The sequence below is a fragment of the Podarcis bocagei genome (assembly GCF_964188305.1).
Source record: "Podarcis bocagei genome assembly, chromosome: Z".
NCBI classification, from domain to species: domain Eukaryota; kingdom Metazoa; phylum Chordata; class Lepidosauria; order Squamata; family Lacertidae; genus Podarcis; species Podarcis bocagei.
The window spans coordinates 20,794,636-20,821,422 of record NC_138140.1 but is presented as its reverse complement, the minus strand read 5'-3'; the positions used below and the strand labels follow the sequence as shown (position 1 = coordinate 20,821,422).

The 26,787-nt window shown below is 44.1% G+C and overlaps 1 long non-coding RNA gene across 1 annotated transcript; it reads left to right on the top strand.

The window, feature by feature from the left end:
• The first annotated feature begins 8,578 nt into the window (after window positions 1–8,578).
• On the top strand, window positions 8,579–22,460 carry LOC308578510. The gene is made up of 5 exons (XR_014003969.1): window positions 8,579–8,636; window positions 9,406–9,584; window positions 13,001–13,037; window positions 15,452–15,567; window positions 22,165–22,460. It is a non-coding gene; the product is annotated as an uncharacterized lncRNA (long non-coding RNA).
• The last annotated feature ends 4,327 nt before the right edge of the window (window positions 22,461–26,787 follow it).

Here is a 26,787-nt window from a genome sequence, read left to right as displayed (position 1 = left end):
CATAAACAGTCGACTTCCTACCCCACAAACAAATAACACTATTGCCATTTTCCTATATGCAGCATACTGATTTAAAAAGAAAACTTAACACACAATTCTTTATATTTATTTAAAAATAAGATTTCCATAAATACAGTACATAATGCCTCTGAACAAAAGTAAAAAATAATCATCACTAAAATCTCTCTTTTCCCCCCTGTTGCAGCAAGTTGACAGGTTGGACATTATTGTTGAACTTCTTGTTCCAAAAATTACAATAAAATTACCCATTTTCCCACAAGCTGGTCTATATGTATTCTTTTATAATAAGTCAGCTTAATCATAGTTACTAGGGTCCAGATTTTCTCAATCTACTCGGATATTGTAGGAGAGTTTTTTTAAAAAGCAATCTTAGCAGCTGTTATAAGGTTAAACACTATTTCTTGATCATTTCCCAGAATAACCTATTTTAGATAACCAAGCAGAAATGTTTTAGGTTCCAAGGGAATATAATATCCCAAAACATCATAGGTATCTGAAAGGATTTCCAGAATATTTCTACCTGAGAACAATTCCAAATATATATATATCTGTAATCAGATTTATTTAACCCACATCTACAGCATTTATCCGATCCTAACATATATATTAAATTCAATTTATAATGTGTTAAATACAATTCGATAGAGGGTTTTTAAAATAGTTCTCCTTCAGGTCCGCTGAAATTATATTAGAATGAAAGTTGTCCCAAATCCAGTCCCATTATTTCCTGGTTATTCTCTGATCCAAATCTCACACCCATTTTCTCATATATGTATCCTGGTTCTGATCCAAGTTTAACCAAAGGTCACGGAATCTTGCTGTTATGTCTTTATCCAAATGAGAGATAAACAGAATTTTTCATTTATTCTTTTTCCTGACTTGCTCATATTTTCATATCAGAGAGAAGGTTGCACCTCTAATTTGAAAATATTGGAAGAGTTGAAGTCTCCTTCCTTCCATGGCACTTGTGGCTTCCTCAGTTGTCAGAATAACTTGATCCTGCAACATCATTTTTATGCTTTCTAAACCAGCATTTTGCCATTGTTTGAAAACTTTAACTACCCTAGATTCCTGATTTAGAAATTCATTACAAAATGGGAAAGTTAAAGGTGATAGGCCCATAGATATCTTATAGTAGTTAATACAGACGGGGCAGGGGGACCAAATTTAGATTCCCAATAGTTTACTATAAACCATAGCAGATGTTTAAGCTTTCTCTTTATTATTAATTCTTCCACTTCCAATACTGGATCTTCTTTAAACCTTTCTTTTAACATAGTCAAGGAACTCCATACATACTGCACAGCAGGCTAGCATCCCAGGGAGCTCACTTCAGTGCTTCTAACGTAGCAGTTTGACTTCGTCCCTTGAAGGTGCACTCCATTGTCTCTTGAGACATGGAGTCAAAAAACAATTGTGTTTATCAATCTCCTGGTGTTTGCTGCAAGTTTCCTATATTTCCAGAAACCAGTTTGATCCAAATGTATTTATTTTTACAATAATATCACTCAGTCTCGTAGCTAATATTGAAGACCATATCTCAACATCAACATTTAAAGGAGAAATTGGCCTATATGCATTTGGAGATGTCAAATCTTTATTTGGCTTGGGAACCAGGACTATTTTAGCTTTGTTCCGTGATTTAGGCAATCTGTTAATGCAAGTAGTGTCCATTACAGTATAGCTTGCAATAAAGGTTTTTCTATGTCCCTAAGACTTTAACTTTATAGAATTATAAAGTTCTATAAACTATAAATTATAAATTTATAGTTGAGATTCCTGCATTGCAAGTGGTTGGACTAGATGGCCTTTGGGGTACCTTACAACTCTACAATTTTATGATTTTATTATTCACTTGCTAATCCAACAATGCCCAGTGATTTACCATCTTAAAAAATGTTTTAATCGCTTTTCTAACTTTCTTCCAGTTTAATTTGCATCTGAGTTTTTGTAGACTAATTTTGTCAGTTTGAGGACTTCTAATTTTTTTAAGAACTCTTTAATATGTTGTATTACAGGGTTATCTGATACACGTAGTTCTCCATAATATATCTTAAGTTCCTTCTGAACTTGCATTAATTCAAGCAGTTGTTTTGTACCCTTCAATTGTTCATATACTTGGACATTTTTTATTTTTGTGTGCAGTTGTTCCAAAGTACTAATCTTAATTTTTAGTTGAGTTTCTTGTTGAATATTGTTTTCTTTATTTCTGATGCTTTTTAGATAAGGATTTAGGGGGTCTTAGTAGACAGAAAACATAACATGAGCCAACAGTATGATGCAGCAACAATAACAAAAGTAAATGTTATTCTAGGCTGCATCAACAGAAATCTAATGTCCAGTTCTGGGCACCACTATTTGAGAAAGGCAAGCTGGAATATGTGCAGAGAAAGGGGACCAAATTGATGAAGGGTCAGGAATGGTTCCCCTTGGAATGTGGTGGATTCTCCCTTCCTAGAGTTTCTTATGCGGAAGTTGAATGGCCATCTGACATAGATGCATTAGTTGAGAATTCTGCATTGCAGGAGGGTTGGACTTAATGACAATCAGGGTCCCTTCCAATTCCACAACTCTATGATTCCAGGTGGTGCCTGAGCAAGGCAGAATAGCATGGTGCTATTCCATCCCTTGATTTGGACACCTGTCTTCTGTTGATGCAGCTTCGAGCTACATGGTGCTTTTTTGTTGCTGCATCACACTGTTGACTCGGTGAGCCTAGCAGGGCGTTGTATCCTGGAGGAGAAGCTTGATCAGCTTCAAGCTGAAGAAAACCTGAAAGGGATTCTTTAGATAGGAATCCTGCATTGCATAGGGTTGAACTAGGGTTGGACTAGATGACCCAGCTCTTTAATTCTATGAATCTATTATCCATCTTACACCACCGACGTCACATTCGCATACGAAGCATCCTTAAATGGGCAACACCGGAGCAAGTTACGCAGAGCAGGATTGATTACAGAGATTGGGACAACTCGGGGAGAGGCCCAGATCTCCTTGCATGCAGCATTAAAAACAATAAATAAAATCCTCTTTTAATAATTTACAATTCTATTACTAATTCATCAGCGTCAAACAAGCTCACGCTGGTGCAACAGCCTCCTGTCTGAAATGGAATCAGAGAGAGACAGAGACAGAGTTTATGAGTCAAAGTCATTTCGGTCTTATTTATCCTGTAAGAATTCATAAATTGCCTTAAGTAGTCGCTCATCCCAGGCTGCTGAACCACATCCCTTTGCTGCCTCCCTATGGGCAACACCTCACCCCCCATTTTCAGCAGGGAACAAGCCAGAAAAGGAGCTACTCAGACCCAGCTTTGCTTATACATTATCTCATTCCATTCCTGCTAGCTTAAGAAAATCCCAGAGCAGTCCACCAGAAAACAGGAAATAAAATACTAAATGCTAAAACCACAGATCAGAGTCAGCATGAATTTCCTTCCTACACAAGGTTCACCAATTCATAGAAGGGTAGAGTTGGTGAGAGTTATTGACAGCTACTAGCCACAATGCCTCAGCTCTGCCTCCACACTCAGAAGCAGCAATGCCACCAAGATACTAGACTAGATGGGCCTTTGACTTGATTCAGCAGATTCTTCTGATGTTTCCTCCTGCTCCAGAGGGTAAGACCCAAACTAGTTGATTCAAATGACAGGAAGAACTTTCTGGCAGCAAAAGCTCTTCAAGGGTAGAACAGACTCCCTCAGAAGTCTGTTTTTACACACACACACACACACACACACACACACATACGGGGGCATTACTGTGCAAGTCATCTTGGAAGGTGGTGGCCTCTCCTTCCTTGAAGGTTTTTAAACAGCAGTCAGATGGCCATCTGTGAGGGGTGCTTTAGTTGTGATTCCTGTGTTGCAGGGAGTCCCTTTTAACTCTACAATTCTATGGTTCTGTGTTGTGATGTTCTGATGACATGCTACTCTTGTGTGCCACCAGACTGCTCCTTAAAGTCTTTATTTGCTTGTCCACCAGGTTGTAACACCGGGTTCTTTGTTTTGGTTTCCAAGAACAAAAAACAGACATCGGTTCCTCGCGAAACTGAATCTGAAGAGTGGAGGAGCTGTTTGCTACAAACGGCAGCGATGCATTCTCTTGTCCGTAAGCCAATGGCAACCCTCCAAGTGACTCATGCATTGGCAGATGAAGAAAGGACTCAGAAGTCAGTTGAAACAGGTGTGGTCTTATTACGGAATCTGTGGGCCTATGACAAGGATTCTTTATTCATATACTTACATATTTTTAAAAAAGATTATATACAACTATGTCATGAAAATGTATATTGAAGTGATTCACAACAAAAAAGCACAAAACTATTCAATAAAAACCGGGGTGGAGGAAACAGACATTGTGTGAATCATGTTAGCCAACCTTGCAGGGTTGTTGAGGGGATTAAATGACTAGGACCTGGCAGAGATCAGGGTTCAAATCCTCCCCACTCAGCCATAAAGTTCACTGGGGGCTGTTCACTGCCTCTAACCCAAACTCCGCAGGGTTTTTGTAGGGATTAAATGAGGAAGGGGAGAGCCATGCACACCACCTTGAGCTCCTTGGAGGAAAGGGTGGGATATGAATGCAATACATTACAAGAGCAGTCACTCTCCCTGTGTTTTCCAGCAGCTGGGATTCGTAAACATTGCTGCCTCCAACTCTAGAGACAGAGCCTATCCATTCTGACTAGTAGTTACAAAAAGCCTTCTCCTCCATGAATTTTGAGAATCCTCTTTAAAAGCCATACAAGATGGTGGCCATCACTGCCTCATGCAGGAACGAGTTCCACAATTTAACTATGCACTGCTTTGCGAAATCAGGAGTTGCATATGTCAGGGGAGGAGCTGACCTTTGGCATTCGGAGCATAGAAATCTCCTGCTTGACAACCAGCAGGATGTCTCTGCACACTTCTAAGCAATGTCTGTTTAACCACAATTAAGGCTCCCCTTGCACCGTCCCCGCACAGAATTAATTAAATCTTTGCAGCCAACACCTGTGGGATCTGCATCGTGCCAGGATCCAGGTTCCCAGGAGAAAGACACACTGCAGCAAGTCAGCTTCTATTTTAGAAAAAGCCAGCCTGGGAAATATTTTAGTCCTGCATTGACCATACCCTCCTACAAATGTCATAAAGACTGGATCCTTGGAGAAAGGAAGAGAAGGGATGCGGGTGGCGCTGTGGGTTAAACCACAGAGCCTAGGACTTGCCGATCAGAAGGTTGGCGGTTCGAATCCCCACGACGGGGTGAGCTCCCGTTGCTCCGGTCCCTGCTCCTGCCAACCTAGCAGTTCGAAAGCACGTCAAAGTGCAAGTAGATAAATAGGTACCACTCCTGGGGAAAGGTAAACAGCGTTTCCGTGTGCTGCTCTGGTTCTCCAGAAGCGGCTTAGTCATGCTGGCCACATGACCTGGAAGCTGTCTGCGGACAAACGCCAGCTCCCTCGGCCTATAGAGCGAGATGAGCACCGCAACCCCAGAGTCGGTCATGACTGGACCTAATGGTCAGGGGTCCCTTTAATAATAATAATGATTTTTATTTATACCCCACCCTCCCCAGCCAAGGCCAGGCTCAGAGCGGCTTACAAGCAATAATAAAAACAAGTTGAATGATTACAACTTAAAAACAAAATTAAAATACAACATTAAAATATTGAAACATTAAAATATTAAAATGTAGCCTCATCGCAGGAGGAGAAGGAAAGGAAAAAAGAAAGAGAGGGAGGGAATCAAATTGGCTCCAAGCCAAAGGCCAGGTGGAACAACTCTGTCTTACAGGCCCTGCGGAAAGAAATCAGATCCTGCAGGGCCCTGGTCTCATGAGGCAGAGCGTTCCACCAGGCCGGAGCCAGAGTTGAAAAGGCCCTGGCTCTGGTTGAAGCCAATCTAACTTCCTTAGGGCCCTGTACCACTAGGGTGTTGCCATTTATGGACCTTGAGGCTCTCCGTGGGGCATACCGGGAGAGGCGGTCCAGTAGGTACGAGGGTCCTAGGCCGTGAAGGGCTTTAAAGGTCAAAAGCAGCACCTTAAATCTGACCCTGTACTCTACCGGGAGCCAGTGCAGTTTGAAAAGCACTGGGTGAATATGCTCCCATGGCAGAGACCCCGTGAGGTGCCTCGCTGCAGCATTCTGCACCCTCTGGAGTCTCTGGGTCAGCTTCAAGGGCAGCCCCGCGTAGAGCGAATTACAGTAGTCAAGCCTGGAGGTGACTGTCGCATGGATCACTGTGGCCGGGGCGGGGCGGGAAAGGTAAGGGACCAACTGCTTGATGTGGCGAAGGTGGAAAAATGTCGCCTTGGCTGTTGCTGTAACTTGTGCCTCCATGGAAAGGGAGGCGTCAAGGATTATACCCAAACTCTTAATGGAAGGCAATGGCACTAATTGGGCCCCCACAAGAGAAGGGAGTTGGTCCTTCATCCCCATGCCATCCCGACCCAGCCATAGGACCTCTGTCTTCGAAGGATTTAGTTTGAATCAGCTCCCACGAAACCATCCAGCCACAGCTTCCAAGCATCTGGTCAGTGTGTTCGGGGCCAAGTCGGTGTGGCCATCCATCAGCAGATAGAGCTGAGTGTCATCAGCATATTGGTGACAGCCCAGCCCAAAGCTCCTGATAATCTGGGCAAGGGGGCGCATAAAGATGTTAAAAAGCATCGGGGAGAAAAGAAGAGAAGCAGGCTTGCTCAAAGTTTCTTCCTGGCCACAAAAGAGTGCAGAGGAAAACAGGCAGAAGCCCAACCAGAATCCATGTGGTTTAAAGAGTTATTCACTGTACAATGGACCGCATCAGTTGTAGGGGTGGAAGGTCCTCTAAAGCTCATCCAGTTCAGCCCCCTACAACACAGGAACCATAACCAGACTCTGCATGAGTTTAGGATTTCCAACTGTCTCTTATTCACTGTCATTGCTAATGGCAGTCCTGGGAATGACAGAGGCTTGCCCAAGGACCTTAACGGTAAATGGCATGAAGCTACAGCAACACCACTCTGCAGAACCTGTCTTGCTTCTCTTGCTGGGGTTTGAGATGGACTGGAGGCTGAAGCTCTATGATGGGGCTGGTTCTTCCCTACCTATGCTGAGTGCATAGTCTCTCACTGACGGGGTTAGACTAGATGAGCCTGGGGAGTCCCTTCCATTTCTACAATCCTATGATGCTTAACAGAGGGCCAGTAATGGAAGACTGCCCAAATGGTACTTCTACAAGCAGGGATTGAATATTTATAAGGCTTCAAGAGAGCCTAAGGTAACACTGGGGAAAGAAAAAGCAAAACCGAATGTCTTTCTGCTTGTTGGGGGGAAAAAATTGTGTGTGTATGTGTGTCTCACAAACTGGAATGCACCTGCATTCTTCTAGGGATGGTGCCATTAATTTTTCTCTGTAGTGCTCATTAGGGACCCTTCCCAGCTGATACTGTCTGCAGAACCTGAAACCGTGTGCTCTGTTCTTGGAGGCAAGCCTGCTTTTGTCTTTCTTCATGATCATAATGGACATTTGCATGAGAAAAGGATCCAAAGCAAGGACAATGAAGGGTATTTGTTTCACCTGCGGCTCTGGCACTACTAAGCACCCACATGGGTGATTGACAACCACCATAGCAACCAGCCTCAGAAGGCCTCATCAATGCCATTTCCTAAGAGGTCAATCAACAGGGGGGGAGGCCCCTATTACTATGTTTTTCACTGAGACTAGATACACTAGCAACACTGGATGGCTCCATGGCAATGTTTTGTATATCGGAGTTTATAGTCCTGAAGCACAAAGTTGCATTCGTTATTCCAGGTTCCATAGAATCATAGAACAGTTGGGTTGGAAGGGATCCAAGGGTCATCTAGTCCAACCCCCACCCATGCAGGCTTTTTAAAAATAATAATAATAATCTTATATCTCTATAAGCGTGGTCTCATCATTTTCTCTCCAGCCCCCAATTCTGCTTCACTTACAAGGACCAGATACAGACCATTCTTCAGGTGCTTTAGCCTCATGTATGCCTTAAATATTTAGCGGGGGAAACTTGAATGTTTCACTTTTTAAACACAAAACCTTTCATGAAATTGCCGAGTCAGCATAACATCCAGATGGGAGCTAGTATCAATTCTGCAATGCCAAGGTGACTCCCACTTTTTTTTTGCATTGCAGATGACACCATCTCTGCTGCAAGATGGTCATCATTGAATCATAGAATTGGAGAGTTGGAAGGGATTAGGTAAAGGGACCCCTGTCCATTAGGTCCAGCCGTGGCCGACTCTGGGGTTGCGGCGCTTATCTCGCTTTATGGCCAAAGGAGCCAGCGTACAGCTTCCGGGAAATGTGGCCAGCATGACTAAGCCGCTTCTGGCGAACCAGAGCAGCGCACGGAAACACCGTTTACCTTCCCGCCGGAATGGTACCTATTTATCTACTTGCACTTTGACATGCTTTCGAACTGCTACGTTGGCCGGAGCAGGGACTGAGCAACGGGAGCTCACCCCGTTGCGGGGATTCAAACCACCAACCTTCTGATCGGCAAGTCCTAGGGCTCTGTGGTTTAACCCACAGCGCCACCCGCATCCCTGGAAGGGATTACCAAGAGGCATTTAGAACCACATGTGTCACCTTGAGGTCCTTGGAGGAAAAGGTGAGCTATAAATGTAAATAATAAAAATAAACATTTTAATCTCTTTTAGTATTTTAACTTATGTCCATTTTAAATTATGGGTGTGAATCTTTCTCAATTTTATTGTTTTATCGTTTTGTAAACTGCTTTGAGGTTTTTTCAATCAAGAGGTACGTAAATTTTATGAAATAAATAAACAATAAATAATATTATTGTTTTGCTGTTTTATTTATATCTCTTCCCTTAATCTGGACACTAGACTTCCATTGCTTCAGCCTATCCTATAAAAATTTGCTGCATGGTTTGAGATGGATGCTTTTTCATTGGGAAGACCCAGAAAATTGCCCACTCTGGTTGTTTCCATAATTGGGAGTCTCACCATTTCCCTCCCATTGCCTGCTCAATGCACTCTAGCATGGTCCCAGAGAGATTGCCTTCCAACTGTTTTCCATGCAGAACTGTTTTTAATATGCCAATGATGGTATCTAATATGCAAAAATTATTGTAACTCGGTTTTTAAAGATGCATTTTAGATTTCCCAGAACAGTGATGAGAATGTGAGCGAGATGCAAATGAAACATTAAAACCATGGGAGCCCCGGAATGTAATGCAGCCAGTGAGCAGACCTCAGGAATTGGACGGGCATCTGGCCGACCTTTGCCTGGATTTGTTGCAAAAGGAGTTGCCACATTATTAGCTCAGAATGCAAATCCCGTTAGATCTGGGTGGTCCAACATATGACCCGCGGGCGGCATGCAGTCCTTGAGACCTTTTTTTTTGGCGGCCCTAGCTAAGTACCAAAGGAGCGTCGCTAGTGGCAGCAGGAGTCCCAACGTCCAGGATCACCCCCTCCCCAGTTAACGACTGCCAGAAACAGAAGCAGCAACAAATCATTGAGCTTCGACGTCCCCGCCTCCCCACTTTTCCAGTCGCCGGCGCGCCAGGTGATTGGACAGCAGCCAGACTCTGGTAAGCAGGGGTTCCTTCTGATCAGTAATGGTCCTAAGCTGCACGCCCCCCTCAGGCTGTGACTCCTGCTACTGCAGCTGCCCCTCTGCTCTTCCAGACCATGGCAGGGGGTTGAGAACGGGAGGCAAAAGCCCAGCGGCTGTGACTGAGCTGCTCCGTGACGCAGGGCAGCTCCACCGCCATGGCTTCATTGCCCGGCTTGCCTCGGCCCCTTCCCCCGGGGGCTTGGCCCTCCCAGCTTCCTGCTTCTCCCAGCCCAGGGCGTTGAACCAGCAGCCCCAGAATCTGCTGCGGCTGCCTTCTCCTAGGCCTTCTTTTGCCTTCCGGGGGTTGTTGCGGGGCTCGCACTCCCCACCCAGGGATGCTACCCCTGCCTTCCAACCTTGTGCTTAGAAGAGAGGCCTGCAGGTGCCAGGACAGTATCCGAGCACTGCCGGGGGGGGGCACTAGGGAGCGGCCAATGGCAAGCGAGGGGAGCTGGCTCTGCCTCCTGGGCTGGTGGAGGGTGGGTTGAGCGGGTAGGGACCCAGTTGTGGGGTCATCCTGGTGCTGTGATAAGGGGCACATGATGCTGGAGTCCCTGTCGCCCTGAGCTCAGCACTTTCTCACTCTATAAGTGTGTGTGTATGTGTTTTACAGCTGGCACACTGTGCACTGCTGCATAGTGCTGATAAAGCCATGTTTGCAGGTTCAATCCCTGAATGGGACAGCTGCATATTCCTGCATTGCAAGGAGCTGGACTTGATGATCTTCAGGGTCTCTTCCAGCTCTTCAATTCTATGATTCTGTCTGCAGAATTATTATTATTATGGAACACATTTTGGGCAGGCACACATCATTTTCCATGTATTGTTTACACAGTACATTTCTTACTGTGGCTGATACTTCTTGCACTCGATTATATGTAACACTCAGGCCCAGATGAGACAGTTTATCTATATATATTTTTCTTTAATGACAGTGTGAATCATGAGACCTCTATACAGTGGGAGGGATGTTTCTGTCTCTGAAACGTGAAGTGCACTCTGAGCATTTTCTTTTCTTTCATGTTTGATGCTGTTAAATCAAATGTGGGGGCAGGGGCGGATAAAGGTTTTATGGTCATATCTGCAGTGGAGAGGGGACTAGATGCCCTTTGGGTCCCTTCCAGCTCTACAATTCCATGTTTCTGTGGTTCTATGATAGGGGTGGGGGGTAATCCCGATGTATATTTTGCTCCAGGAGGCTAAAATTGGTCAGAATTGAGCATACACTTTCAGAGCTAATACTAAATACGTTACTTCTCGTAAATGAGCCACCATAGCTGCTAGAGGTCTGTGAAAATTTGTGTTCCAGCCTTTTTAGAACCATGTACTATCTAAAACCAAAGGGGCACATTGGTTTCTAGATGTGATTTTTCCCCCAGCTCTCCCACCCCATTAAAGAAACCTTTATTATTATTTTTATTATTTTTATTATTATTATTATTATTTTTAACCTCTCTTGCAATCCTGAACTATTTCTGAGCTTGGCCCTGCATGACCTTCAGCATGCAACTGTTGGTTCCTGGTGTATACTCTTCCTTCTTGATTTCACTTTTCTTCCATTTCTTATACATGGCCTTCTTAAATCTCAGCTCATCTGTAAGATCCTTCTCCAGCCACACCGGTTTCTTCAGATTAAGGCCAAGCAATTTACCAATACATTGTCTGAAACAGGTTTGAAGTTCAGATTATGGTAATGGTTTCAGAATTTTTGAGCTGGCAGTATTTTGTGAATCCCCAGCTACCACCAGCCCAGCACATGTTACTCCCGGGTGACACTTGCGCCCTGCAAGGCCTTCCAATGCTTGCCCATTCCCTCCCTCCCTCCACAGGTCTTGTGGGAAATTCTTCCTAGCCAGCCCCTTAATCTCCAGTTGAATCCTAGAATACATGACAGTCCCGGAATGCTAAAATACTGTAGAATTTTAGACTGCTTTCATTTCATTGTTCATGAGAAGCCTTTTCCTCCTTTGTTGAGTCTCCCTTCTTGCCTGCTACAATTTTATTCAAATGCAACAGCAGGGCAGAAGGCAGCTGAACAAAAGGCCCTTTTTCATTTTTTTAACAGGTCTTCAGATCTTTGTACTCCCCAGAGTTGTATTTAATAGGTTAATTTTTCAAGCTGCTTGAGTGTGTGTGTGTGTGTGTGTGTGTGTGTGTGTAAGGGGGAGTTTGTATATTGCAAACATGTCCCACAGAAACACAATCACAATAGAATCATATAACTGTAGAGTCAGAACGAACCACGAAGGGTCATTTGCTACAGCCTCCTGCACTGCAGGAATCAGAGCTAAAGGGCTCCCTGGCCACCCAACCTCTCTTTAAAAAACTTCAAGGAAGGAGATTCCAACAGCTTCCCAGGGAGTCTGTCCCACTGCAAACAGCTCTTAGTGTCAGAAAGTTCTTCCTGATGTTTAGTTGGAACCTCCTTTCTTGTAACTTGAAGTTCAGGTCCTATCCTCCAGAGCAAGAGAAAACAAGCTTGCTCCATCTTCCATGGGATAGCTCTTTATATATCTGAAGACAGCTACCGTATCTCGTCTCAGTCTCATCTTCTCCTGGCTAAACATGCCCAGCTCCCTCAGCCATTCCTCACAAGGCTTGGTTTTCCAACCCCTAGTCCCAGAACTGGACACAGGACTCCAGGTGGGGTCTGACCAAGGCAGAATAGAGTGGTACTGTCACTTCTCTTGATCTAGACATTTGGCATCTCTTGATGCAGCCTAGAATTGCATTAGCTGTTTTTGCTGCTGCATCATACTGTCAACATATGTTAAGCTTGTGGGCTCCTAAGACCCCTCAATCCTTTTTGCATGGACTTCCGTCAAACCACATGCCCTCCCCCCAATTCTATATTTCTGTATCTAGTTATTCCTGCCTAAGCAGGAACCTTTCATTCATCCCTATTGAAATTAATTTTATTAGTTTTGATTCTGCTTGTGAATATTTGCTTCCTGGAACCATCCTCTTCCAAGTTTTTGGAAGCACAAGCACACATGCCTGGGCCCTTAATCTCTCCCGTCAAAATATTCACTCCCCTTGCCCCTTAACTATTCTCCAAAGCCATCGTCTTTCCTTGCCATCTATAATTCAATGACATCCTTCTTTCAATTATCTTTCAGGCTCTTAAAGTCCTGAAATTAGCACCCCTCTCAATTTTGTGGGAGATTGCATAACTGTGCATGACTGCATGGAATGGTTAAGGACCACAGAGTTTTATTGCTAGACAGACTCAGGTCATGCTCCCAAGGAAGTGAATCTTTTCAACTTCCTCTTTCTCTGCATCATGTAATGAAGGACATGCGTAAGCTTGCTCTTGAGTTTACAGCATGTGTTTGGAATTATATACAGTACTTTCTACCAGAAATATTCGGCCTGTGTTTCTCTTTGCAGCTGCACGGAACAACACATTTATCAAACCTATGAATCTGTAAGTAAAGCATTTCTAACTTACTTTGCAGTGTGTGGTCTGTTCCTTGCAAATGGGGTAGAAAGAAAGGTGCATGGTAAATGGGATAAGAAATATTTGACAACCTATATTCACTGTGCTGCTTATTTTTGTGAGCTTAATACTCTGCTACTACAACGCTCTGTGTACAAGTCCTGCATTTCGAATCCAGGCACCCAGCAAATTCTTTTGTTGTTCACCCACACACATGGGTCCACAGGGATTCATATATTTTTCCTCCCACAGTCTTCAGGTAGAAAACGATCTTCCACTAATACTGCATATGGAACCTGGTTCTCCCCCCAAAAAAGAATACACACACACACGCACACACACACACACACACACACACATATACACACACACACAGGCAGCACCTGTTTGTCATGATAGACGACTTCCATGTGGGCCTGGGCACAGAGTGTCACATTCCCCCGGGGCGTGCAAATTTGTTAAGAGGGGGTCACTGCAGAGGAAGGGGGTCAGTTAATGGACGATATCAGTTTCTCTCTGCTAATGAAGATAGCACTCTCTCGGAAGCTGGACATGTGGAGGAGGGTGAGACGTCAGTGGAATTTGATACCAGGAGAGAATAAATGGGCAGACTGAGGCAACAGCCTCAGCACTCAGATGTTATTATACAATTCATTAATAGAACACTTTTAACTTATCATGTGAATAGAGCTCTGGAATGAAAGGGGGATTTGTTTGCGAATGTTTGTATTTAGATTCTAATTTCTAATTCAGTCTGCACGCACACACAGCATTCTCAGTAATGGATGGCGCTGGAATCAGCAAATTGTAGAGATGGAAGAGGCCACCAAGAGTAATATAGTCCAACCCATTTGCAATGCAGGAGTCACAGCTAAAAAATCCCTGCCTGATGTCCACTCAACCTCTCTTTCAAAACCTCCATTGAAGGAAACCCTCCCATCTTCCAAAGGAGCCTGTTCCACTGTTGAATAGCTCTTACCATCAGGAAGTTCTTCCTAATGTTTAGTTGGAATCTCATTTCTTCCAATTTGAATCCATCAGTTCTGGTCCTCTTCTCTGGAGCATCAGAAAGCAAGCTTGCTCCATCTTCCACCTGATGGCCCTTCAAATATCTGATTTGAAGTTGGTTATGATCTCAACTCTCAGTCAATGTAGGAAGTTAGTTAGGTCTTAGGAAGGAAACCTGGGATTTTTTTAAAAAAATAATTCCTCTATTTGGCATGTCAACACTTAATTGTCCTACCTTAAGAGGCATCAATAAAGCAGGTCTCGTGTAAATCCAGCAGAGCTGAAACAGATAGAGTACTTAATAGATAACAAATTGGATGATTAAAGAGATGTGGATTACACAGAGTAGTAGAAAAGCAAAGGAACCAGGAAAAGGTTGGAAGGGAAGTCATATGGTACAGATAGGTAAAGGTAAAGGTACCCCTGACCATTTGGTCCAATCATGACCGACTCTGGGGTTGTGCGCTCATCTCACTCTATAGGCCGAGGGAGCTGGTTTGTCCTCAGACAGCTTCCGGGTCCAGCATGTGGCCAGCATGACAAAGCCGCTTCTGGCGAACCAGAGCAGCACATGGAAATGCCGTTTACCTTCCTGCCGGAGCAGTACCTATTTATCTACTTACACTTTGACGTGCTTTTGAACTGCTAGGTGGGCAGGAGCTGGGACTGAGCAATGGGAGCTCACCCTGTCGTGGGGATTCGAACCACCAACCTTCTGATTGGCAAGTCCTAGGCTCTGTGGTTTAACCCACAGCGCCACCCGCATCCCATCTACAGATATGTAGATATGCTGTATTTGGTATGGTTGTAAGTGGGACAGGGGGAGGGGAGGGGGTTAGATATGCTCTCTGTTCCTGTTTTGGAAAAAGAAAAAAAAGGCATCAATAAATCTCAACTGCTTTTTAAAAAATTGAATCCCTTGGTAATGAATTTCAGGACAGAAGCAAAAGCTGAATTTTGGTTTGACCCAACATGCCAGCCATGGGTCTGTTTTCTAATCAATTATTTTGTAATTATATTGGGTGAGGGAGAATCACAGAATTGCCAAATCATAGAGTTGGAAGGGACCCGAGAATTATGTAAGCCAACCCCTTGCAGTGCAGCAGAGCCCACCACCTTCTGAGGGAATCTATTCCACTCTTGGCAGAGGTGTACCTGGAGGGTTGGTGAGGTTGGCCCCTACCAAGCGTGCAGCCCCAGGGGGCACTGGGCTGCCAACTCCTGGGTGGCATGTTCTGTAGCCACCCATAGGTAACTGGCGGTGAGGGACGCAGGCTGCTGGAGGGATAGCCAAGAGGGCAGCATCCTGGCTCTTCCCCACTGCTGCTCCTGACTGACCACAAAAGCAAAAAGAAGCTCTTATTAGCTGTTCAGCTTCTGGTCTTCTCTTTCAGTCCTGCTCCCCAGGAAAGCTTTTGATGTGCTGAAGAGAGAACCAGATACTTTCCATTGTGGTTGGATCCCGCAAAGCCCTTTCACGCAGCAAGCTCAGTCCTTCTGTGGTTAAATGGTACAGTATTGCTTCCCTTTTGTGGGGGTGGGGAGAGCAGGAAGGAGGATCTGGCTGATTTGTACCCCTTAAATCACTAACTTTGCAGGTGACAACGGATGGTATTTTCTGGGGTGTTTCAAACAGTCTCTCAGTGTGAAACCTGTTGTGGTTTGCAAGTTTTACTTGTGGGGCTTCGGCTGCTGATTCCTGTGCTGGCTGATTGTTTAAGGGGTTTCTAATAGCAATATTGCTTCTCAAAAGTGAAACGGCTCTAGCAGTAAAGCGGGGCCTCTTTCTTTGCATTGCTTTTCATTTCTTCTGTGTATGACATACATGTGTGTGTGGCACTACACTGTCACTGTCACAGCAAGTTTTTTTGTGTGGGGAGGCGGTTGCCAATACAGCTCCTGGCCAAGGGTGTAAGGAACCCTCGGTACGCCCTCTGACTCTTGGATAACTCTTGCTGTCAGAAAGTTGACTCACTGGAGGTTTTTTTTAAAAATAGGGGGCTTTCCTTCCTTAGAAGTTTTTTAACCAGTAGTTGAATGTCAGGGGTTATTGAGCTGTGATTCATGAAAATGTTTTGACCAGTTACAGAAATAAAATAAGCCTGGAAGTAAAAGGAGGGTGTGCAGGAAGCAGCAGCTGTTGCAAAGCTGTTGCATTGCAGGGGTTTGACTAGATAACTCTTGGGGACCCCTTCCAACTCTACAGTCCTTTGATTCTATGAGATCTTAGCAGGCAGCACACAGCAACATGCACCCCACCTGTCTGGCAGATCTGCTAAACACACCTGCCTATTATCCAACAGAGAAAGTTGCAGCAAGCACACATAGAGGACAGTCATTTGGACAGATACCTAGATCTGATTTACTAGCATAGAAGCAAACTTTTAGGGACCAAGGTCCCTTTGGGTCCCCCCTAAAATAGTTGAGGGAGCTGCCCCCCCCAAAAAAAAGTTGATGGGCATTGCTGTTCAAAAGGTGTATGTGAACAGCATCTTGTGTTTGATTATGCACAGCGGAGCTTACCTCCCCCCTCAATATTCAAGTTGGCACCCCTGTTTAGTAGGGATCTTTTCATGCCAATGTCCATTCAGCTCGCCCCCCAAAAAAAATTAAAGGGAGAGATCCTTACCATAAAACATTCATAAGCTGGTTTAAAAGAATGAAAAATTAAACAGCTTTTTGCTATAAAGTATGAAATATTTACTGAGATGCTGTTAGCTAATTGCCTGTGTTGTATGACCGGCTAAGTGGCAGGAGCAGACTTTGCGACTGGTATTCAGATCAAAGCCTCCAGTATTTACATGACAGGACAGATGTGCCAAGCTAGATTTCTCTGGTTGGGTGGGGGTCATTTCTTCAAATTAGAGATGTATCATGTTCTCGCACAGTTTAGCCCCCTGCTCAGCTCTTCTCAGATATAGATTTAGAGTACTTCAGATTTAGTTCTCTTTGATGCAATGCATAGTTAAACTGTGGAACTCACTCCCACAGGAGGCGGTGGTGGCCACCAATCTGGATGGCTTTAAAAGAAGATTTTACTACTAGCCACAAGTACTATGCTCTGCAATGCTTCTGAATGCTGGAAACCATGGAAGGGGAGGGTATACTTGCACTAGACTCCTGCTTATGGGAGTCCCATTGAGATATCTGGTTGGCCACTGTAAGAACAGGATGGTACTAGATGGGCCATTGGTCTAATCCAGCAGGCTCTTCTTATGAGCAGCAGAGGATGGGGGGAGGAGAAGCCACTGTCAGGAAAGATTGAGGACCCAAAGCTCACCCAGACCCTTCAGAGGGACCCATTTATAGAATGATAGAATTGTAGAGTTGTAACATAAGAATGTGAGAAAATAAGATGAGCCTCCCGGATCAAGCCCATGGACCATCTAGTTCAGCATCCTGTTCTCACAGGGGCCAAAAAGATGCTTATGGGAAACTCAAACACAAGATACCACGCAACTGGTTTGGAAGCATTACTGCCTCCAATTGTGGAGGCAGAGTACATCCATTGTGGCTAGTAGCCATTGATAGCCATTTCCTCCATGAATTTGGAGAATCCTCATTTGAAGCCATCCAAGTTGGCGACCATCAATTTCTCCTGTGAGAGGGAGTTCCATAGTTTCCCCACACACACACACACACTTCTATGTATTTATGGTTTAATTCACTCCTTTAAAGAGAGAATTCATTATTTCATAGCGGGAAGACCAATGCACCACGTTCTTACTAGCTTGGGAGAAAAACTTTTGGTGTGAGAAAGATATAGGATGTGTGTAAATAAAGATATAGGATGTGTGTAAATATGCATATATACATACACATTATATATGTACACATTGGATGAGTGTGCATGTGCACATATACTCTAGGTAAGCACACACATATATACACTGTCAGTGTTTGTGCATGTGAGACATTTCTGTACCACATGCACCCTTCACTGAAATTGGTTTACAAAATCAATTAAAGTACATGATTTGAAACAAATCTTATAGAAATGACATGTCACCAGTAATTTACACTTTAAAAAACTCAGCCACACAAAGAAATATCTGGAAGCTGAAACAAGATTGCTATTCATCAGTGCTGCTACTACCCTTAAAGAAACATAGTTTACTATGGGATATAAAGGCAACAGGTTGTTATAAAGATTAGCCACCTAATTTAAAGAACAAACCAACCAGACTGTACTTCATTTTTTGCCCACAATATACACCCCATGAAACTACTCTTCTCACACCTCGCTTACTTTTCTTGTACATTGTTTGCTTCCTGTTCATTGTGGATTCTTTCTTCCATCTGCAGTTTTGGTGCCTTTTCCCACCCCCCACCCCTTTAAACATCAATCCAGGCAATCCTGCTGGATTTGATTAAATGATGATCCCACTATGCCAAATCAGGGAGTTCCATAGTTTAATTCTGTGCTGTGTGAAGAAGGAATTTCCTTTGACTGTCCTGAATTTTCCAACATTCTTCCTGATGTTGAGTCAGAATCTCCTTTCTTATCATTTTGAATCCATTGGTTCAGGTCCTGCCCTCTGTAGCAGCAGAAAACAAGCTGGCTCCATCTTCCACCTGGCAGCCCTTCAGGTATTTGGAGATGGCTCTCATAACACCTTTCAGTCTTCTCTTCTCTAAACATCTTAGCTCCCTCAACCGTTCCACCCAAGACTTGGTTTCCAGACTCTTGTTCATCTTGCTCACCTTCCTCTGCACTCCTTCCAGTGGTGCCCAAAGTGGATAGTACCACACTGGGGGGTGGTAATAGGATTATTGGAGGGGGACAAAAAGGCAACAGGGTGTTGGAGGTGTAAATGTCTCCCAGACTTTTGGAAGCTGCTATCACCAGATCAAGTTAATCAATTAGGTTGAATTAAACTCAATAGTTTTGTGAATAAATGTGCAACCAATGGCTGCTCTTTTGAATTTTATTGTATTATATTACAGTGCAAACCACTGACTATTACTTTGTATAGGGTAGGGTAGGGTTTGCTTGTTTGTTGTTTCTTTATTTCTTTATTACATTTACCGTATTTTTCGCTCTATAAGACTCACTTTTCCCCTCCTAAAAAGTAAGGGGAAATGTGTGTGCATCTTATGGAGCAAATGCAGGCTGCGCAGCTATCCCAGAAGCCAGAACAGCAAGAGGGATCGCTGTGCAGCAAAAGCAGAGACCCCTCTTGCTGTTCTGGCTTTTGGGATTCAGAATATTTTTTTTCTTTTTTTCCTCCTCCAAAAACTAGGTGTGTCTTATGGTCTGGTGCATCTTATAGAGCAAAAAATACAGTATATCCCACCTTTTCCTCCCAGATGCTCAAGTTGGTGGTCATGGTTCTTCTTTCTGGTTTTACCTTCACAACAACCCTGTGAGGTAGGTTAAGCTGAGAGTGAGTGACTGGCCCAAGGTCACCCAGTGAGCTTTCTTGCTGGCTGTGGATCTGAATCCTAATCTCTCCCAGGTCCTAGGCCAACAGTCTAACCACTAAATCACCACTAGCTGATGGAACCAAAAAAAGTTTGGGAACTACAATATACATAAGAAGCTGACCCAGGAGTCCCTTTCACCTTCAAAATCTGAGATGTGCTTGGTCAGTTGTGGATTTGTGGCCTAGAGTGATAAGTCTTGCAGGAGAAATGATTTTCTGCTGATGCTACTCAGTATTCATTTTTCTTGGAAACAAGTTCATGTCATGTAGCCCATTCCCACCACTAATATTTGGTGCCATGAAGATCAAAGGAGTCGTCTGTCCCAGAGCCCCATCCTCGCATTGCCTGCCACCTATATCCCCACTGACAGCTGGAAGTGATAAGGATGTCTTGAGTGCAGAACGGGTGGCTGGAGCTATTTGAATATATATTGGAAATTTCCCAAGTTGTTAAAGGCTTCGAAGAAGAGGGTTGTTCGCTTATCTTGTCCACTGCTCTTTATTAAATAAAATGTAATTGTCTGAAGTATTACACATTGCCCAGGGCTTTGAAAGGCTGGTATGTCCAAATAACTAGAAGCAAATGTACCATCAAGCCCTTCTGCGCTTATCTCAAAGGAGATCCACACTGACTGGGGACAAAGGAGGATTCACATGGAATAAGTGCTCAAATATAGGATGGGGGACACGTGGCTTGCCAGTAGTACATGAGATAAGGATCTAGGGGTCTTAGTAGACCACAGCTTAACATGAGTCAACAGGGTGAGGCAGCAGCAAAAAAAAAGGTTCATGCAGTTCTAGGCTGCATCAATAGAAGTCCATTTAAAGAGTCCAAATCTAGGGAAGTCATAGCACCACTTTATTTTGCCAGGGTCAGACCCCACCTGGAGTCCCGTGTCCAGTTCTGGGCACCCCAATTGAAGAATGATATGGACAGGTTGGTATCATCATTTTTATTATTTATACTCAGCCCACCTGACTGGGTTGCCCTAGCCACTCTGGGTGGCTTCCTGTTTATATAAAAGCATAAAAAAATTAAGCATAAAAAACTTCCCTATACGGGGCTGCCTTCAGATGTCTTCTAAAGGTTGTATAGTTACTTATTTCCTTGACTTAAAGGGGACCCCTGACTATTAGGTCCAGTCGTGACCGACTCTGGGGTTGTGGCACTCATCTTGCTTTATTGGCCGAGGGAGCCGGCGTACAGCTTCCAGGTCATGTGGCCAGCATTACTAAGCCGCTTCTGGCAAACCAGAGGAGCGGGGTTGCCTAACTCCATACCTTCCAACATTTCTCCAGTGAAAATAGGGACATCCTAAGGAAAAGCAGGACATCCTGGGATCAAATTCAGAAACTGGGACTACTTTTGTGAATCCGGGACAGTCTGAACTAAAGAATGCTTGACAGGTTATCACCCGACCTCTGTTGGAAAACCTTTGTGGCATAATAGAATTATAGAACTATAGAGCTAGAAACAGGGTCATCCAACCCATGAAGCGAAATGAGGCAGCCACACTGAGTAGCAGGAGCCTGAGGTGGTGCCCCCCTCCAGGCCCTGCCCCCCCCCCCCCGCTAGCAGAGCAGCAGCACTGGGGGAATGCATGAGTTATTGCAACATGAGATCCTGCCTGCAGCCAGCACTGCTACTGAAGCTTCATGGTTGCCACCATATCACACATAAGGACGGATGGTGAAGCAAAATGGGAGGCACTGGCCCCTGGCTAGAACAGACCTCAAGGATTCTTTAGCTCAACCTTCTTGCAATGCAGTTAATGAATCCCTGACAGTTGCCCATAGTGGCTAGGGCAACTCAGTCAGATGGGCGGGGTATAAGAAATTTGTTGTTGTTGATGATGATGATGTTAATCCTACTACTACTACTACTACTACTACTACTACTACTACTACAGGTGGCCATCTGACCTCTTTTTTTTAATAATGATTTTTATTGGTTTTTCAGTTACATACTCCACATATAAATATTGTTTTACATTTTACATTTATACTTGCTCCTAAGAGCTGACTTCCTTCCTTCCCTCCTTCTGGTATTTTAATATCATATCTAAATTTTTCCGCATTGTCATCATCCATTTTATCTATTGCTTTTCTTCTTCCATATTTGCCCATGATATGTCCAAAAACAAATAAATCCTTCTATATATACAATTCTTGTTGTCTGTCTGTATTCATTTACAACCACTATTATTTACTTTACTCACATTATACATTTTGCTTCTTATTATTTTTCTTATCTGATAATTTTCTTTGTATTTCACATTATGAGGTTTTTTTTCATTTCTACTGGTTTCGCTATTTCACCTTATTTTTCCTATATACGCCATAAATTTTTCCCATTCTTTCTGAAATGTTTCATCGCCCTGTTGTCAAATTTTAATTTAGCTATTTCTGCATATTCCAATAACTTCTGTCGTTGTGGAAACAACAACAATTGCCAACAGTAGAAGAATGGCACCTGACCTCTTTTGAACATCCTCCAATATTACCTACATAAATTGTGGTTACACACGCACATACGATTTTTTAAAAAATCTGAGGGCATTGCTCTGCAAATCATTTCAGAATGTGGTGGACTCTCCTTTCTTGGAGGTTTCAAGCAGAAGTTGGGTGGACTCTACCAACTCTACCATTTCTGATGCTCTTATCATTTCTCCTCTTTCTAGAATTTACTGAGCTTGAGAATGTAAAGACTGATGGAGCTCTTTGCTGGCGCTAAAACATCCGTTCCTGCCTACAGATAATTTTCCTGATCTGGCGTTGTCCCTCCTTCCTTATGCGATAGATGACACTGAAGACTTCTGAGTGGGAGAGAAATGGATGATCATTTACAAGAGCAGCTTGCTTTGAAATTATAGCTTTGCAAATGACTAGATCTTATTTCACGTTCCATTCTCTCCAGCACCCACAGAAGGTCAATTTCCCCACCTCTTCTGAGGATGGGTCCACATGCTCTCCTTAAAAAGATAAAGGGACCCCTGACCATTAGGTCCAGTTGTGGCCAACTCTGGGGTTGTGGCGCTCATCTCGCTATACTGGCTGAGGGAGCAGGTGTACAGCTTCCAGGTCATGTGGCCAGCATGACTAAGCCGCTTCTGTCGAACCAGAACAGGACAACGCGACTGGTTCTGCCACACTGAGCACCAAGCCTAGGGGGTGCTGCAGGGTATTGCAACTATAATATAGTGAATTGAGCAGATTTCATATATACAACCTGAGCATACGATATTTGCAGGGATAGCTGGTGCTTCTTTGGAACAGTGGGGCAGAAGATAGGGAGCCAAGCAATAGGTGGAGCCAGAGTCATGGGTGGGCAGAGTTAACTGACTCTAGTTTTTCTACCCATCCTCCTCTCTGCTGGAAGGAGCAGGAAGCTGACGGACAGCTCCATCCCCTGGACTACATTCACTGGACGGAGGGCAGAGGGTTGGGCTAGATGACATTTGGGAACCCTTCCAACACCACATTTCTATGACATATATGATTCTACGACTGCTGACCTTTTCACCAACATGACATTCAGTGTGGGGGAGACCTCTGTGACATTGTGAAAGGCTAGCACCAAAAAGGCGTCGTTGCTGCTCCTCTCACCCAGAGTTCCTTCCAGGCTCAGGGGTGGCTAAGAGTGAGTGCCGAGAGCAATCCCTGGGTGATCTGCCTCTTAATTACAGGGTTAATGCAGGTGTCTCTATCAGAAGAAGTTCCTTAACCTGATAATGAGCAGGAAGCAGCTGTACTTTGGAAAGTAGAATAATTGCAGAGCAGGGATTTCTAATTATAAGGTGTGTGTGTGTGTGTGTGTGTGTGTGTGTGTGTGTGTGTGTGTGTACTGCTGAGGAGTTTATTTAGTGCCAGCTTGGAACTTCCTCCAAACAGCAGGCTCAGTTTCTTAAGAGTAGGAGGAGAGGGTGGTGTAGTGGCAGGCAAGATGTCAGGGTAGAGCAGGTGTTAGGGGGTGAAGCTTAATTTTTGCTAATTTCAGTGTGGGGTCTTAAAACATGTTTTTGAGTTGCAGGAGTTCAAATCTGCTATTATTTTTGTGATTAGACAGTATTTAGCTTGGTAAATCTATGTTGGATTAAAAAGCACGTAAACTGTTCTTGGAAGACCACAGAATTTTATTTTTACCTTCTGAAAATGTCAGATAATACTATAAAAAAATTATGCATAAAACATATCCCACTAAGTATACAACATTAGCTTGGACATCAGCTGCCAACTTTCTTCTTGACCTCTGATGTAGCCCTTACATTTCTCATGTGTATACACCCTGCCTGCTGCCTCTGTGACTTGTTTCACACACCTCTCTACAGACGGAGTATGACAGGGCCACTGTGGAATTTGCATGGGCTCATCAATGACTTGCTTTAGTTCCTCTGAAGGAAGTTTACATGTCAATGGAGGTTCCTATATTCAGTGAGACCAGTCTATCCAGGGCTTTTTTAAAGCCAGAACTCAGTTCTGGCCCCTTCAGGTGGACATAATTGCTATTCTAAGAGAACAAGGGAGGCGTTCATGGTGAGTTCCGGCACCTCTTTTTCTACAAAAATATCACTGAGTCTATTAGCTCCAATTGGGATGAAGCACTAGGGTTAATGAAAGCTGTTTTCCTCATACGTACAGAAAGATTTCCCAGAGTGTCATCATCTCTGACCCTCAAGTCAACAAGCTTTTGGACACCAGCTCTCCTCACTGCCATCTGAGCACAAGAGTGTCTGGATTATCATCTTCCTGACTACATACCATGCTGAACGTTGGATGGGTGGCAAAACAGCATCCACTATGACCTTTTTTTTGCAGCTTAACTCGCTGCAGCTGAAACAAAATGTGGCGTGGACCTTCCACCCAAGAGTGTTTTATATTTATGTTGAACCAGCAGGGGCAGCACACACAAACATTATGTTCCTCTATCGGTCTTAAGTTATGGAGGGTTTTGCCTCCAAGGCCATGTTTTGAAACCCATATGTGACAAAGCTTCCTTGCTGTTGTTAATCACCTTGAATGGCCCACTGGACCAATTTTAAGAATAACCAGATCCATGTGAAGTTTTCCTGTCCTTATGGCCTGTGTGATCTGATACCTGTACTCTTGATGAACAGGCAGATCCTTTATGACATTGCCACCTAAGAGGCTTTCCAATTGAGAGTTTCATGAATGAGGTATGAATTTCAAGTTCTGTAGCAGTGACTAGCACTTTGCCTATGTTACCTGTCCACTTGCAGTTAGACAAGGTCTTCCCATGAAGTGGTGTGATCAAGTGTTGCAGGGATAACTTGTTGGTGTGGAGGGTACAAACCAACCAGCTTACAACCAATGCATGGTACCACCCTCCTAGTCAGTGTGAACATTTGTAGAATCACCTCCAATGACCTGTAGCCTCTACCAATGCCCCTCTGTTGAGGCAGCCTAGAATAGCATTAGCCTCCCCCCCGTCACATCACGTCATTGCTCATAGGAGTGTGACAGAATACTTGGTGGAAACTGGACCCACTGGGACAGCAAAGGAAAAACCCATTAAAGGGATTCCTTCTGCAATCAGCCAAGACCTATAAAGTGCCCTTGGCCAGAGGGCTAACAGACTCATAAAGGCATCTCTGGAGCTGAAGGAAGCCATCCAAATAAAGCCTGGGGCCAAGTCCACAATGCAGCCAGGATGTTGGAGAATGTGTCAAGGAAGGCTGCTTTCAACTCTGATGTGAATTGCTCTTGGGGTCCCTTCCAACTCTGTAATTCTAAGATTCATTGGAGGTTTTAAAGCAGAGGTCAGGTGCCCCCCTGTCAGAGATTCTTCACCTGTGGTTCCTGCATTGCGGGGGGTTGAACTAGATGACCTTCTGTAGTCCTTTCCAACTCTGCAATTCTAGTATCCTCTGATATTTAAGACTGCCAAATAATAATAAAAAATCCCTGGTTGCACACCAGAAGGAAATGTGTTGTGCATGCCTAGGTGCAAAATGAGGATTCTCTGGGGAATGGTAGTTTAAAATGGAGGTGGAGCATTTCATAATAGTATTTTCATTCTAGCAGCTGGTTGGAAGCAACATGAGACTTGAACGCTTCCTAAGAAGGCATCCTCTACCTGCTTGGTTATTAAAAGTCTTTGTTCGTGAGACCTTTTGCCCCAGTCTTTCTTATCCCTGCACTTCTGGGTGCTTTTAAAAGAAGGGGAAGGAAAATTGTTACTTTATTCTTGATGCTTTTGTTCCCCTTTGGACTCCTGTTGAGTGGAGTGCTTTGTACTTTGGAGTGAAACTGCTTCTGTGGAGAGACCTTTCCAATGTCAGCCTCTTCCTCCTCAACAAAGGAGGAAAAACAGCAAAGGCCTTCAGCTGAATTTCTGCCCTTTCCATCACACCGCAGGCCCTGGCAATGTTTAGAAGTGTGACTGTGGGAACAGAGGAAGACTAATTTAGCCAGAGACTCAACTCCCTGGACACCCCATGCAGAGAGAGATGGTTGCACAGAAGATTCCTGTCTGTCTTGTGGAAAGAGCTCAAAACGCCTCTATCAAAGCCAAGGAGAATCCCTGGGATTTTCTAAAGCCAACCTCCCCACGAGCAAAGAGACTCTCGAACATCTAAAAGATTAACTGTGTTGGGGGTTCCACTGTTGAATCCATTAGCCCAGACAGGATGCAGAGTTAGAACCACAGAATTGTATAGGTGAAAGCTACCCCAACGGTCATCTAGTCCAACCCCATACAAACCACGAATCAAAGCAAAAGAATCCCAGACAGATGGTCACCTGACCTCTGTTGGAAAACCTCCAATGAATCCTAGAATCATAGAGTTGCAAGGGATCCCCAGCCCCACACAATACAGGAACCCTAGCTAGAGAGTCCATGGTAGAAGGCCAGCCAATGCCTGTTTAAAAACTTCCAATGAATCACAAAGTGAATCACCCCCTATACCCTCCCATTCCAAAAGGACACCAGGCACATCTCAAACCAAGACCACCAAGGAGATTGAGATACTGCTGACCAAGGAGATGGCGAACAGCACTGAGACCACAGCATCCCTCCATGACAAGCTGCCAACCAAAGACAACCAACCAAACCCTAGGCCACGCCCAACTTCTCTCACCACCAAGGAAATATAACAAGCGAACAGAAAGAGAACCCACACAAGTGATGCTGACACAAAACCCCACACATACACTAAGTAGAAAAATAGAGGCATTACCAACCCAACCCAACCCACTCCACCCCACCCCCCTCATCATTCCCCACCCCACCCTCTTTTCTTCCCAACCTAGTACTGCATGCAACACTAATGTCTTGCAACAAATGA